The sequence below is a fragment of the Octopus bimaculoides genome, chromosome 7 (assembly GCF_046866305.1).
Source record: "Octopus bimaculoides isolate indiv1 chromosome 7, ASM4686630v1, whole genome shotgun sequence".
NCBI lineage: Eukaryota > Metazoa > Mollusca > Cephalopoda > Octopoda > Octopodidae > Octopus > Octopus bimaculoides.
Window position 1 is genome coordinate 16,803,784 of NC_142934.1, and position 15,299 is coordinate 16,819,082.

The 15,299-nt window shown below is 37.6% G+C and overlaps 1 protein-coding gene across 4 annotated transcripts in view; it reads right to left on the bottom strand.

The window, feature by feature from the left end:
• The window catches only part of LOC106873374 (neuronal calcium sensor 2), a 362,050-nt gene that overhangs the window by 221,503 nt on the left and 125,248 nt on the right, over positions 1-15,299 (bottom strand). The gene's annotated exons all lie outside the window — the stretch shown is intronic.

The following is a 15,299-nucleotide window of genomic DNA, read 5'->3' on the forward strand; positions in this document are numbered from 1 at the left end:
CACACACACACACACACTCAAACACACACACACACAAACACACATGCATATCTTTTATCTTTTACTTGTTTTAGTCATTAGGATGCGGCCGTGCTGGGGCACCGCCCTGAATTTTATCCGACGCTCTTACGACTAAGCCGGGATCTTTTTTAAAACGGGGGCCACATTTTTCATTAATGTTTTACGTAGTGTTTTTGGTACCGAAAGACTTTCAAACTTCGTATACTTATCTATTTTGTGTTATAGAACAGAAAAATATTTTTGTATTCGAATTTATTTCATGTAAAAAATTGTCTTATTTCGATAATTTCAACCAATCACTGACGTCCATTCAGCCGATATACATTAAGTGCCGACTACATAAACAAACGATTCTTCGTTTTATTTGCTTTTTTCATTTTAAATCTGCTTTAACCCTAACCCTAACCCTAACTCTAACCCTAATCCTAACCCTAACCCTAGGGTTAAGGTTAGGGTTAGAGTTAGGGTTAGGGTTAGGGTTAATTGTTTCAGAATCGTTTGTTTATGTAGTCGGCGCTTAATGTATATCGGCTGAATGGACGTCAGTGATTGGTTGAAATTACAGAAATACGACAACTTTAACATGGAATAATTTATGGATTTCTTTTTTTTTAAAGAAAACTAAGAGAAAAAGATGTTTTATATGACACATTCTACCAGTGTTCCAAGTTTCAAAGTGTTTCGTTAATGAAAAATGTGGCCCCCGTTTTAAAAAAGATCCCTAAGCCGATACCTAAAAGTACGTATATATTTTTACATAAAAGTGTTCCCTTGACTCTCTGTGCAAAGACTTTTTCGTGTTGTTCGTGTTGCTGGTGATGTTGGTGTTGGTGATTGCGCTGCTAAAGGTACTTCTGCTAGCATTAACTTTTTTGTAGTGGCTGTTATGATGTTAGTAACAGTGGTGGCGTTGGTGGCGGTGATGTCATCGTCATGACACTGATGAACTTCCGGAAGGGAATATTACCACGTGATTGATGCTGCCGGTGGCAGTAATGGCCGTGGTGTTGGTACGGATAGCGGTAGTAGTAGTAGTAGTAGTAGTAGTAGTAGTAGTAGTATTTTTAGTTATATATATTTCCGTTGTAGTTAGTGACAGTGAAGGGCATTATATTACTTAAGCAGTAATATTGGTGGTAGTGGTAGTCGTAGTAGCAGCAGCAGCAGCAGTTGTATTATTATTATTATTATTATTATTATTATTAGTAGTAGTAGTAGTAGTAGACGCAGCAGCAGCAACAACAACAGTAGTAGTAGTTTGTTGTGGTGATGGTATTACATTTCCTGGTGTGAGCGGAGGTCAGATCAAAATGTGGACCAGAGAGGAAATGAAAGCACATCAGTCGGCAGAGAAGCATTTCTCTTGTGAGATCTGTGTGTGTGCGTGCGTGTGTGTATGTGTGAATGTGTACACGAGTATGTATTTGCATATGCATGTGGATGACAGGGTATGTGAAAACACACACACACACACACACACACACACACACACAGCGATAAGTGGATGCATGTGTATGCATGTAAGTGTAAATTAACTGAAACACATAGCGGTAGGATTAAAATTGTTGCTTAGGCTACAATCAAGCCACCAAATGTTTAATAAACGAATGTTATCGTGAAAAATAGACCCCTTGATTAAACTACATAGTTTTCAGAATTAAGAGAGTGATCGGATAAAGTATTAATTCATTTAGCTTAGTTTTTTTTAAAGTCGTCGTCAGGACTTGCTTATTTATACCTTGTTGTTTAAATATAGCAAAAATCACTGCATATAGTGTAAAATTAACATTATTTACATAGCCGTGCAAAGCTGTTAGTTTTCATTAATTAACTGCATTAATGGAGAAGTTTAAAATCTGCTTATCAAACATATATTCCTAACTTTGTTTATAATTTTAATCTCATGCTCAGTGTATCTGTGGTGAAGTTGATTAATACTTATCACCGGCATGTGAACAAGTTTGGACCTAGTCTCATTACACCTCATCAGTAACGTAAAGCTTCTGTGTATCAGCAACCCTGTGTGAGTAAGCGAGTCCTGATACTGGCTTTAATAAAGAGGTTACTGCCTGAGGAAGCAGTAGATCAAGATATCGTGTTATCTTCAGACAAAAGACATGGTCTAAATGTCTAAATGTTAGTAACAGAGTGGATCTTGCTAAAGACATAGATGGGCCATATAATGGTGTTGAACTAGATGACGTATAATGTGTTCCATCCAGATATAGGTGAAGTACATTCAATAGGCCTCCGCAAAGTTCTCTCTTATCCAGTTCCACTCATATGACTTGGGTCAACTCGAGGCTATGGTAGAAGTCAATTTGCCTCATAGTGGATTCGAGCACGGAGACACGTGATTTTCTCAAATTGTGACTGATGATCAGGATCATTTTGGGGATTAGAATTGCTCGGGGTTTAAAATGAAAACCCATGCCATAGTTAAGCTTGGTAACTTTAAAACAACACCTGTATACATCATCAGCAGCAGTTCCAGCAAAAGAGCAGGAGCACCAGTAGCAACAGCAACAGTAGTAGCAGCAACAGCAGCAGCTTCACCAACAACAGTAACAGCAAGAATAACTGCAGCAGAGAACAGAAAAGCACCAATTTCATTGATTCATTTATCACTCTGTTCTTTGGAACCAAACACCCGTGATAAACGAGGAAGAACGCTTTAAAGTTGACGCCGTTGGTTTGCTTAAAGTGATATTTCCATTTACGCTCATCGCCGCGTTGTTTAAATTCAGCTTCACAACGTACGTACGACTAATTTTAGAAATGATTATAGAAGGTTGTTGTTGGCACTCCGTCGCTTACGACGTCGACGGTTCCAGTTGATCCGATCAACGGAACAGCCTGCTCGTGAAATTAACGTGCAAGTGGCTGAGCACTCCACAGACACGTGTACCCTTAACGTAGTTTTCGCGGATATTCAGCGTGACACAGAGTGTGACAAGGCTGACCCTTTGAAATACAGGCACAACAGAAACAGGAAGAAAGAGTGAGAGAAAGTTGTGGTGGAAGAGTACAGCACGGTTCGCCACTATCCCCTGTCGGAGCCTCGTGGAGCTTCAGGTGTTTTCGCTCAATAAACACTCACAACGCCCGGTCTGAGAATCGAAACCGCGATCCTATGACCGCGAGTCCGCTGCCCTAACCACTGGGCCATGGCGCCTCCACGACTATAGAAGGTACGGAGAAAAGAAAGATTTCCCCGAGTTGAATGTTTAAGCTTAACTTGGTATAAAAATAGAGAAAGTATTCAGAAACGAAAGCATAAACAAACGAAAATACATAATAATGAAAGTATTATGAACCCTTTTCTTCATTTCTTCAAGTAACAGTGAACAAAATATATCTAACAAAAACACAAGATAAACGGCAAGTTATAAGCAAACTAAAAACAACAAAAATGCACTTTCTACGTGTCGATTCTTAAGGTCAACCCTCATTAGTAATAACAGTACCGCATCCAATGCCAAAATATCAACACCTCCACCACCATTAGAAACAACCAGTCCCACCATCAACAGCGGCGACGCCATCAATTACACCAGTGACGTCACCAACGCCACTACCACGACAACCATTACCGCAGCAACTACAAGAGGCACTTATAACACACCACACACCCATTGCTGCTACTGCTGCCGCTGCCACTACTACTACTACTACTACTACTACTACTACTAGCATGAAAACCCGCCAGCATCACTACTATCGCTGCAACACCGCCAACCCCGTTTGCTGACCATCCTGTAATCTTATATCAACAAAGACTTGGCTGCAGTTAACATTTTACTGTTATAAGCAGACACACATGTAGGCAGACGCACAATATAGTGTGTGTGTGTATGTGTATATGTATATATGTATATGTATATATGTATATGTATATATATATATGTGTGTGTGCCTTTATAAACATATACATATATATATATATATGTGTATGTGTGTGTGTATATATATATGCGTATCTCTCTCTTTCCATCTCAGCCTTTCTTTGTCGCTGTCTGACTGTCTGTTTGTTCCCTTCTTTCTGTGTGTATATATATATATATATATATATATATATATATATGTGTGTGTGTGTGTGTGTGTGTGTGTGTGTGTGTGTGTGTGTGTGTGTGTGTGTAACAACATGGGCCAGAATGGAAAAAATCGCATCTGTATTAAATTGATGATTACGCCATACATTACTAACGACCGTTTCTAGCAAAGTCTAGAATATTTCTAAAACTTTTGAGGGGTACCTAAATACCACATGGGACAACATCGTTTCAAATTAAAACACACAAACATTCCGATAATTTATGCTTAACAAATTATTACTTTGATACCGTCGTATTAGCATACATTTTGGTTTCACACGCATTTTTATACCTTTTTTCTGTCATGTGTTAAGGTCATCTCTACAGATATTCTATAGAAGTTAGAGTCAACACGACGTTTCGTATCCGAGACGTCAGGTGTAAACAAATAATGAGACCGAAGATGAAACCCATTGTTTCATCTTTGCTCTTGTTTTTTTCTGTAGAAAATCCGCAGAGATGACATTAACATATGATTTAAGTGCACTGCTAACACAGAAGTACACGGTTTTGACTTATAAAGACGTTTAATATACTTTGTAGCATATTATAGTGATAACGAAATACCGTGTGCCTACAAGGCAGTACAACTTTTTCCTAAGTCTAAATATGCTGACACAATAGAAACGAACGACGGTAATACAAAAAAAAAAAAAAATGTGATTTTGTCCATTCTTGTCCATGAAATTCTGCTGGGCAATATTTAGATTTATTTATCATAGACGATGAATCACCGAGTATGTTAATTCTATTTGAACAAATGGACACCAGTAGTTATTTATTTTTATAATCATTTTTTTTCTTTATCAATTTCTCAGTCTAGTCTCCAAATGTGCCCTTTACCTTGTTTGTGGAACTGTTTACGTCACATGAATCTTTGTGTATCCGGCGATCTATCTATCTATCTATCTATCTATCTATCTATCTATCTATCTATCTATCTATCTATCTATGTTTGTTTGTGAGCATGTCTGTGCGTGTGTGTGTGTGTGTGTGATTAATAACTGGATATTCCGTGTTACATTACAATTAGAACAGCTTCGCTTAACCCTGGTTCTTCCGGCAATCTGAAGATTCATCGTTCTCCCTATAGCTTCCTATTTTGAAACACGATACTAAAAACATCAAATAACCACATATAATTAACTTGTTTATTGACTTGTTATTTCCTTAGATATTATTATAACTACATTCCCACAGCAATAAAATGAGATCCTAACAGAACGGCTTTTTTTCTTTTTTTTACTTTTCTTCGTTTTTCTTCTCAAATATTTATTTGTACTATACTAGTAACAACTTTCTCTGCACAAGAATCTCCCGAACCTCTGCTTAATATACTAACATTGAGCAATTCAATAATTACACCGAAATTCCTCAGAAAACTCCATGGAAAATACATTCACCATGATTCTAACCCACGAATAGAAAGACACATGAGAATTGCAAGACCCCCAGTTCGAACAAGCCATCATATCAACACAAAAAGTTAACTCCATTTTTCTCTTAACAATCATGGAACAATGGATCTTAAATTACATTGCCTGATGAACAATGTTATGGCAAAACAATTTGTAACGTAGACTGGAGTTTCAAGATTTTTTGTTTTATTTTTTTACTTGTTTCAGACATTGGATTGCGGACATGCTGCAGACATCACTTTGAGGGGTTTAGTCGGACAGGTAGACCCCAGTGCGGTTTTTTTTTCCTGAGTCTTGTGCTTATTTTATCATGACTTTGTAGCGAACCACTAAGTTATGGGGACATAACAAATCAACAAATACTGGTTGCCAAACGGTGAGGAGTGAGGATATATAAACACACTCACTAACACACATACAATCCTACACACACACACGACAGGCTTCCATACTCAAGATTAGATTGTGTGCACTAATTCATCTGCGTCTGTCTGTCTGTATGTATATATATGTATGTTTGTGTGTGTGTATATATGTATCTTTGTAAGAATGTATGTATTCCTTATATGTTCTGTATCTGCCTGTTTCGGCGGAAGTTTGCGGCGCTCAGAATCATACAAAGCTATCACTTATAAAAACAAACCCAGCAAACCAAATCACTTCATTGTTACTCGAAACGGTTTTCTCGATCTCGGAGAAACTTAGTGGAACAGTACATTAATGCAGCAATTATCTCGTGTCTCTCCGCCTCCCCTTCCCCTTCTTCTTCCTCTTCCTCTTCCTCCGTCTTTCAGTTTTATACCTGCATGTGCATTTTTTAAAGGTGATATATGAGAACCGCATTAAAATTAAATATATACATGTGTTGGTGGTCGTTGTGTTATCGGAATATAGGTAGACAAATAAATCAGGCCGATAGAGGGAAAAGAGAGAGACAAACAAAATGATATTAGTATATATATATATATATATATATATATATATATATATATATATATATATATATATATATATATATATATATATATATATATATATATATATATATATATATATACACACCCATATACGTATATGCATACATAAATATATGTACATTTATATACATATACGCACGCATATAAGCATATAAACATACACGTGCACAGATAGACGTATATGTACGTGTATGAAGAATGAGGAAAGTTTAAATTGGTAGATAGGTAGATAGATTGATGGATATTTTAGATAGATGATAGGGTGGTTAGATAAAAACTGAACAGGGTAGTTTCATACGAAGAAGAAAGAGACATGATTAATAGATGGGTGGACAGGAAGATAAGTCGACGAGGTCATTGAAACAGCAAGTGCGTGCGGGTATGTGTATATATAAATACATATCCTCCACGCAGAAACATGTGTACATTTATATATATATATATATGTATGTGTGCGTGTATGTGTGTGTGTGTGTGTGTGTGTGTGTGTGTGTGTGTGTGTGTGTGTGTGTGTACCGGGGTAGCTAGATGGATGGATAGGCAGTTACCTCACAAAGGCAAGTGGACTGATATATTAATAGGCAAAACAGACCGATTGTTGTTTGGGAAGATAAATTGAAGGACACGCTGTCAGAATTGCACTGAAATAGGGAGAGATAGTATATATATATATATATATATATATATATATATATATATATATATATATGTGTGTGTGTATATATATATATGATACACAAAGAAGCACCAGCGTACATACGCACGCACACCACACACACACATATACGAGGTCTGATCAATAAGTATTCGGACTGTTGCCATAGTAACGAAGCTAAAGCACGCAGCGTAAAGCTGCTCAGCAAAAATTGACCTTGAACTCTGCTGTGCACGCGCTCTAACTTTTAATGTTCTAGCTCACTTGCGCTGTTTGCAGCAGTGATTCGAAGGAAGGCGTGTAGCGTGTGATCGTCGTATTGATCATGGCAGAGAAAGTTATCTTGACAATATCTACGCGAAGTTGTAGAAAGTGCATGGAGAGGAGTGTAAGAGCTGCACACAAGTGTACGAGTGGTTCAGACGTTTCCAAGATGGCCGAAAAAATGTCGATATTGACGAAGGTTCTCGAAGACCCGCAATCAGCAAAACTGAGAAAAACATCGCAGATGTGCGTTCAGCTGTAAGAGGAAATTATCAAATCACCATCCGTGTGTTATTAGAGGATGTGCATATTAGTTATGGTTCAGTTCAGTCCATAATCACTGAAGATTTGGGTATGAGACGCGTGTCCACAAAGTTTGTGCCAAAACTGCGTTCAGCTGATCAAGAAGACACTCGGGTTTCAGCTGCACAAGATCTTGATTGTGTCGAGAACAATGAAAATGTTTTGAAAACTTTTTGAAAACTTTTTGAAAACTGAGCAGTTATCGCCATGCTTTTGGCAAAATTCCATGCAGGTTCTCTGCTCAGCTTTCTCTATCATGTTCAATGCGACGATCACACGCAACACACCTTCCTTCCAAGCACTGCTGTAAACAGCGGAAGTGAGCTAGAACGTTAAAGCTTATTGCGCATGCACAGCAGAGTTCAAGGTTAATCTGCGCTAAGCGGCTTCAATCTGCATGATTTAGCTTCGTTACTATGGCAACAGTGCGATACTTATTCATCAGACCACACACACACACACACATACACACACACTCGTATACACTCTCTTTTACTTCTTTTAGTCATTTGACTGTGGCCATGCTGGAGCACCGCCTTTAGTCGAGCAAATCGACCCCAGGACTTATTCTTTGCCGAACCGCTAGGTTATGGGGACGTAAACACACCAGTGCACAAACACAGGCACAAAGATACACACACACACACACGCACACACACACACACATACACACATACGCATGCATATATATATATATATATATATATATATATATATATATATATATATATATATATATATATATATACGACGGACTTCAGTCAGTTCCCGTCTACCAAATCCACAAGGGTTTGTTCAGCTCGAAGCTATAGTAGAAGACACTTGCTCAAGGTGCCACGCGGTGTGACTGAACTCGGAACCATGTGGTTGGGAAACAAGCTTCTTACCAAACAGCCACGCCTGCGCCTATACATTATATATATATATATATATATATATATATATATATATATATATATATATGTGTGTGTGTACGGAGAGAGAGAGAGAGAGAGAGAGAGAGAGAGAGAGAGAGAAGTAGCAACTTATCGTCATCTCCTCCTCTTCCTCCTCCTCCTCTGATTCCTTCATTTTCATACATATATATATATTGCTTTGATGTGATATATATGTTTATATGTATGTATATGTGTGTGTGTGTTCTTTCCCTACCATAGTGCTACTAGACGCACATATGCAACCATACACATATACGTGCACAGATACATGCGTACATACATACCTACATACATATATACATACATGTATGGATGCATAAATACATACATACACACATACATACATGCATACATACAGATGTATTTGTATATGCGGTGAGGATCGTGTTTATCATAAATCTGTTATTATTCGTCACGTGGGTGTTGTTTATGTAAGCTTTCTATAAATATGACTGAGTGTATATATCCTCACTCCTGTATACGTAGGTGTGAGTGGGTATGTGTATATATAGTTGAGTGTAGGTGTGTAGGCGTGTGTCTGGGAGTGTGTGTAGCGATGTGTGGGTGTTGTTAATTTTATGTTTGAGTTTACGTAATATGTGTGGTTGGGATACTCGGCGAATAGATGAATTTTGTTCTGTATAAATCATGATATGTAAACGATGTTACTTGTGTATCTATATACGTGCGTTTGTTATGCATGTATGTGTGTATATATGTTATTGAACTATATGTTCATGTATGTACGACTGTATTTATGTATGCATATATGTATGGACGTATCAATGTTTCTCTGTTTGTGTAACTATTAATGTATATCTATGTATGTACATAAGATGCACATACACATCTAAGTGTATATGTGTGTGTGTATGTGTAAGTATCACTGTATGCGTGCATGTGTAAATATATATATATATATAAATGCATGGGTGTAAATGGTTTTGTATAGATGCATGAATGTATGTATATTCAAATTTGTATATGTGTATAATATATATATACATTACAACTGTATTTACTACCGGCTCAACAGAGAAAACAGTTCGAGTGCAGAAAAATATCCATCAAACGTTGAATGTGTGTGTGTGTGTGTGTGTGTGTGTGTATTTGAGAGAAAGAGAGAGAGACAGAGGATATGTGTGTGTACATGTGTGTGTGTACATGTGTGTGCTTGAGTGATTGTAACGTGCTCATGTACGCGTGTGTGTGTGTGAGAGAGAGACGGAGAGAGAGAGAAGCTGAAAGACTATGTGTGTGCGTGAGTGTGTGAAGGTAACGTGCTTATGTATGTGTGTGTGAATGTGTCTGTGTATGTGTGTGTGTGTGTATCAATGTTGTGTGCATGCTTATATTTGTAAGTTTTTGTATGTTTTCTATACGTAAATGTTATATATATACATATGTGTGTGCGTGTGTGTGTATGTTTATATGTCGCATATGTGTATGTATATGCATTTATGCACGCGTGGTATATTTCTGTATATTTGTTGATATCTTGTCTGCATATTTGTATACTTGTATGAATACCCACGCTCTTCCTTCTATATGAGAATATCTGTGTATATGTCATTGAGTGTGTTTATACGATTATATATATATATATATATATATATATATATATATATATGTGCTTGTTTGTTTGTCTGTGTTTGTCCCCCGACCATCGCTTGACAACCGATGTTGGTGTGTTTACGTCCCCGTAACATAGCGGTTCGGCAAAAACTGTTCGATAGAATAAGTGCTAGGCTTACAAAGAATAAGTCCGAAACAAATAGAGGAATAATAGAATATATATATATATATATATATATATATATATATATATATATATATATAACGTGAGAGAGTTAGGGGTTGGGGGTTCAACCCACTAAGGGATAGTATCTATCCAGTATACTGCTGGGAGGGTACCCAATTATTGCTACACTAGTGCTATACTAGGTGCAATCAATGGGAGCGGGTAAAAGTGGAGGTTTTACCCCAAATTTGTATATAATTGTGTGTGCTGATGTTGTATATATTTTTGTATATATTTTTTATGTGTGTGTGAGTGCGCGCCCGTGTGCGCGCGTGGTTTCATCTGCGAGCATACCCCTGAGATAGAAAGCAATTTAATCAAACACGTTCGGGTATATCTCGCATATCGGGTGCTCAATAATCGAAAATGCTAAACAGGCGTAGCGAATTGAGGCAGAAGAGAGAAGACGAGAAACAAATTAAAAGAAAAAAAGAAATTACGTGGGAGGAGATGAAGTAGGAGAGAAAAATAGCGTGGGAAGTGCTTCAGAAGTAATTAGGGATGAATAAATTATGTTGTTGCTTTTTTTTTTTTGTTTTTTTATATACTTTTGGCTTGATTCATTCATTGGGCTGCGGCCATACTAGGGCACTACCTTGAAAGGTTTTGGTAGAACAAATCGTCCCCAATATTTATTTTATCGGTCGCAATGTCGAGCCGTTACACACACGCGTGTATATACGAGGGGCTTCTACAAAGTTTCCGTCTAACAAAATCCTTCATAAAGCTTTGGTCGGCTCGGTGATATTGTAGAAAATAACTTGCCTCGAATTGCCGCGCAGTAGGACTGAACCCGAAACCATGTGGTTGTTGAGCTAGTTTCTTAACCACACACCCATGCCTGCAGAAACACATAAAAATAAGTATTGAATACTTGTGATATCGATTTGTTGGCTGATATCTATTTCTTTCTTCGCCACAGCGATTGTCAGTGATGTATGTGTGGTTGAGAAGCTCGTTTTGCAACTACCTGATTTCGAGTTCAATCCCAATGCTTAGCACCTTGGGTGTCTCGTACCATAGCCTTGGGCCGACCGGTGCCTTGTGAGTGAATTTGGAGCCGCTACGTTCTGAGTTCAGATTCCGCCGAGGTCGACTTTGCCTTTCATCCTTCGGGATTCGATAAATTAAGTACCAGTTACGCACTGGGGTCGATGTAATCAACTTAATCCCTTTGTCTGTCCTTGTTTGTCCCCTCTATGTTTAGCCCCTTGTGGGCAATAAAGAAATAAGAGACTGTATGCAAGCCTGTAGTGTGTGTGTGTGTGTGTGTGTGCGCGTGTGTGTGTGTGCCTTTGTGTTTGTATACCGCACCAACGTTTGGCATTCAGTGTTGGTTTCTTTATGTCCCCTTAAGCGAGCGATTCGGCATAAGAAAAACGCTAGAAGTAGCTTGACGTAAAAATAAACTCTGGGTTGATTTATTGGACTACACTTTTTAAGGCGGTGCCCCTGTGTGGTTGCAGACCAGTGAGCGAAGTGTGCCAAAGAAATATATATATGCAGAAGATTGAGAAATATAGTTAGAGAGAGGGAGAGATGGAGAGAGAGATAGAGAGAGCGAGAGAGCGAGAGAGCGAGAGAGCGAGAGAGCGAGAGAGCGAGTGGGTGGAGTGGCGAGAGAGAAAGAGAGAGAGGATGAGACTATTTCGAAACCGGAAAGAAATCGAGCTGTTAACTATTACGAGTTATTTATAGACACACGGACATGCGCACACGCGCGCACACGGCGCACAGGGTATGCACGCACACATGCATTCTTTTACATATACGTATATATATATATATATATATATATATCAGTGCACATGAACGTGTGTGCGTGTTTGCTTGTATGTTTTGTCTGGGTGTTGCTATATGATAAATACGTAGATAGCTAGATAAATGAATAGATAAATAGATAGACAGATAGATAGATAGATAGATAGATAGATAGATAGATAGATAGATAGATCAACAGAGCAATATGAAAATATTATAGAGAGTGAAAGAAGGACAGAGTGAGAAAGCGATAAAAATAATAAAGAAACTCTAACATTGGTTTCTAATTAAATTCAGAGGCATTTCCCAATAAAACAGTGCATCACTGATATATATATATATATTTTACTCGATATCACATGTATTAAAAAGAAATAGGTAGTGTTAACTCCGACGCAGTTTCAAATCTGAGCCTCTCCTTACAAAGACAAACCAGGGAAAAGAAACTGACCACAACCACAACATGAATAGTCGATGGTTTGGTGTTATTATTTAGCTCTAGATTAACCTTGAGTAGTCGTGTATTCGAAACCATTCCAACCACGACCATTTCATCATTTTCAAAATATATTTACAGTGAAACCATTATCATATTATTCAAAGCATCGATTATTTTTTTCTTACGAGATATAATGTGATTTGCAGAAGACTTGGCTGTTGTTTCTCGCATTTCAAGTGGAAGCTTGAAGAGGCTGCCTGTTTGGTTGTGGAGGTTAAACAATGGCAAGAGAAATCACACTTGCGCGGACACACGCTCCCTCAGTCACACACGCACACAGAAACACACATACACGGATCGACACGAACGCAACTTACACACACACACATACACACACACGTACACGTACATATATATATATATATATATATATATATATATATATATATATATATATATATATGCATGTATACAGATAGATAGATAAATAGACAGATTGGTACACATGTATATATATATATATGTATATATATATATATATATATATATATATATATATATATATATATATATATATATATATATATATATATATATATGCATGTATACAGATAGATAGATAAATAGACAGATTGGTACACATGTATATATATATATATATATATATATATATATATATATATAAGCATATATATGTAAATACATGCATACACAAACATACACTTACACATACTCACTCACACGTATATATATGCATACATATACACAGACACAGACATACACACACACATTATCACACGCAAATATACAAGGAGTGGAAAAAAAATTTGAATGAGAAGTGTTTGAGAGAAAATTGAGTCGAAACACTACAGGAGAGACAGGAATAAACACACACACACACACACACACACACACACACACACACACACACACACAGTGAGAGAGTTACATACACAGTCACATATAAACTTACTAAGACGCATATACGCGTCTACTCGCAGTCACAAATACCAAAAGTTTCACAAAATGCTGCAGAGAAACGAGAATACAGACAAGCATTTATATATATCTTATTTGCATATCTCTCTCTCTCTCTATCTATCTATCTATCTATCTATCTATCTATCTATCTATCTATCTATTCCCTCTCTCTCTCTCTCTCATATATATTCCTTCACTCTTTTACTTGTTTTAGTCATCTGACTGCAGCCATGCTGGAGCACCGCCTTAAAAGGTCTTAGTCGAAGAAATCGAACGCAGGACTTATTGTTTGTAAGCCTAGTACCTATTCTATCATTCTATTTTGCAGAACCTCTAAGTTATCCAGACGTAAACACACCAACATCAGTTGTTAAGCGATGTTAGGGGGACAAACACACACACGACAGGCTTCGTTCACTTTACGTCTACCAAATCCACTCACAAGGCTTTGGTTGATCAGAGACTATATTAAAAGACACTTGCGTAAGATGCCAGATTGTAGGATTGAACTCAGAACCATGTGGTTGGGAAGCAAGCTTCTCACCACACAACCGCACTGCATATATAGTTTAATCCGTCGTTGTCGATAGTGACCAAGGCCATCACATGGTGGTAGAAGATGGGCCACAGTGTGTACGGCTTTTGCCGATCAGTCCGATGCGTGCTCGGAAGGCTTTGCCGCAGGTCGGGCAATAGTGGTCGGGCACTGTTTTACACATACACACATACACACACAGGCGCATACCGGTAGTTTCTCAACAAAAGAGAGAGAGAGAGAGAGGGGGAGAGAGGGAGAGAGGGAGAGAGTATCTAATAATAAATTGTTGGTCTAGGAACGTATGTATAGAAATGCATAACCATAATTTTCTTAGTAATTTCCTATATTTTCTTGGCAGGACATAGGGTTCATCTCTCCTGAACCCTTTATATTATCTAATGCTCCCTTCCTGTACCGTTCACAAGCACACAGCCACAAAACCACTATAGCGAGTATTAAGGTAACCCTTCAGCGGCACCGGCATAGAGTATATTATACATTTATACAGAGTTCTTTTACTCGTAACTCTAGACTTACGTTCGTGCAATTTTTAACATAAGGAAACTGTTCTGGCCTGAAGATGATAGTGGCATGAAATTAGAGTTTCCGATTGAGGAGATTCATATATATGTGCGTGTGTTTGTGCGTGGGAATGTGTATTTGTATGGTGGTAGTGGTATGTGTGTGTGTATATGTGTATATATATATATATATATATATATATATGTATGTGTGTGTGTGTGTGTGTGTGTGTGTGTGTGTGTGTGTGTGTGTGTGTGTATTTATGATAGATCGCTAGCTACTAAACCTTTTTTTTTTCTCTCCCTGTTTATTTCTGTGTTACTTTCTGTCGAAGAGCGTAGGCGCGAAACGTAAAAGACTTTCTGAATTCCCGAGCGTTAAACTCATACCTCTGTTTGTTGTTTACACACCCGTCTTCGTCTTTTGTTTTTTTTTGGTAAATTCTCACTATATATATGTACATTAAGATTGACATACATATATATACATATACATATATATATATATTAAGTATATATATGTATGTATGATATTCATGCACACATATACGCACTGCATATATGACGCACAGACAATACGGAAGGAAA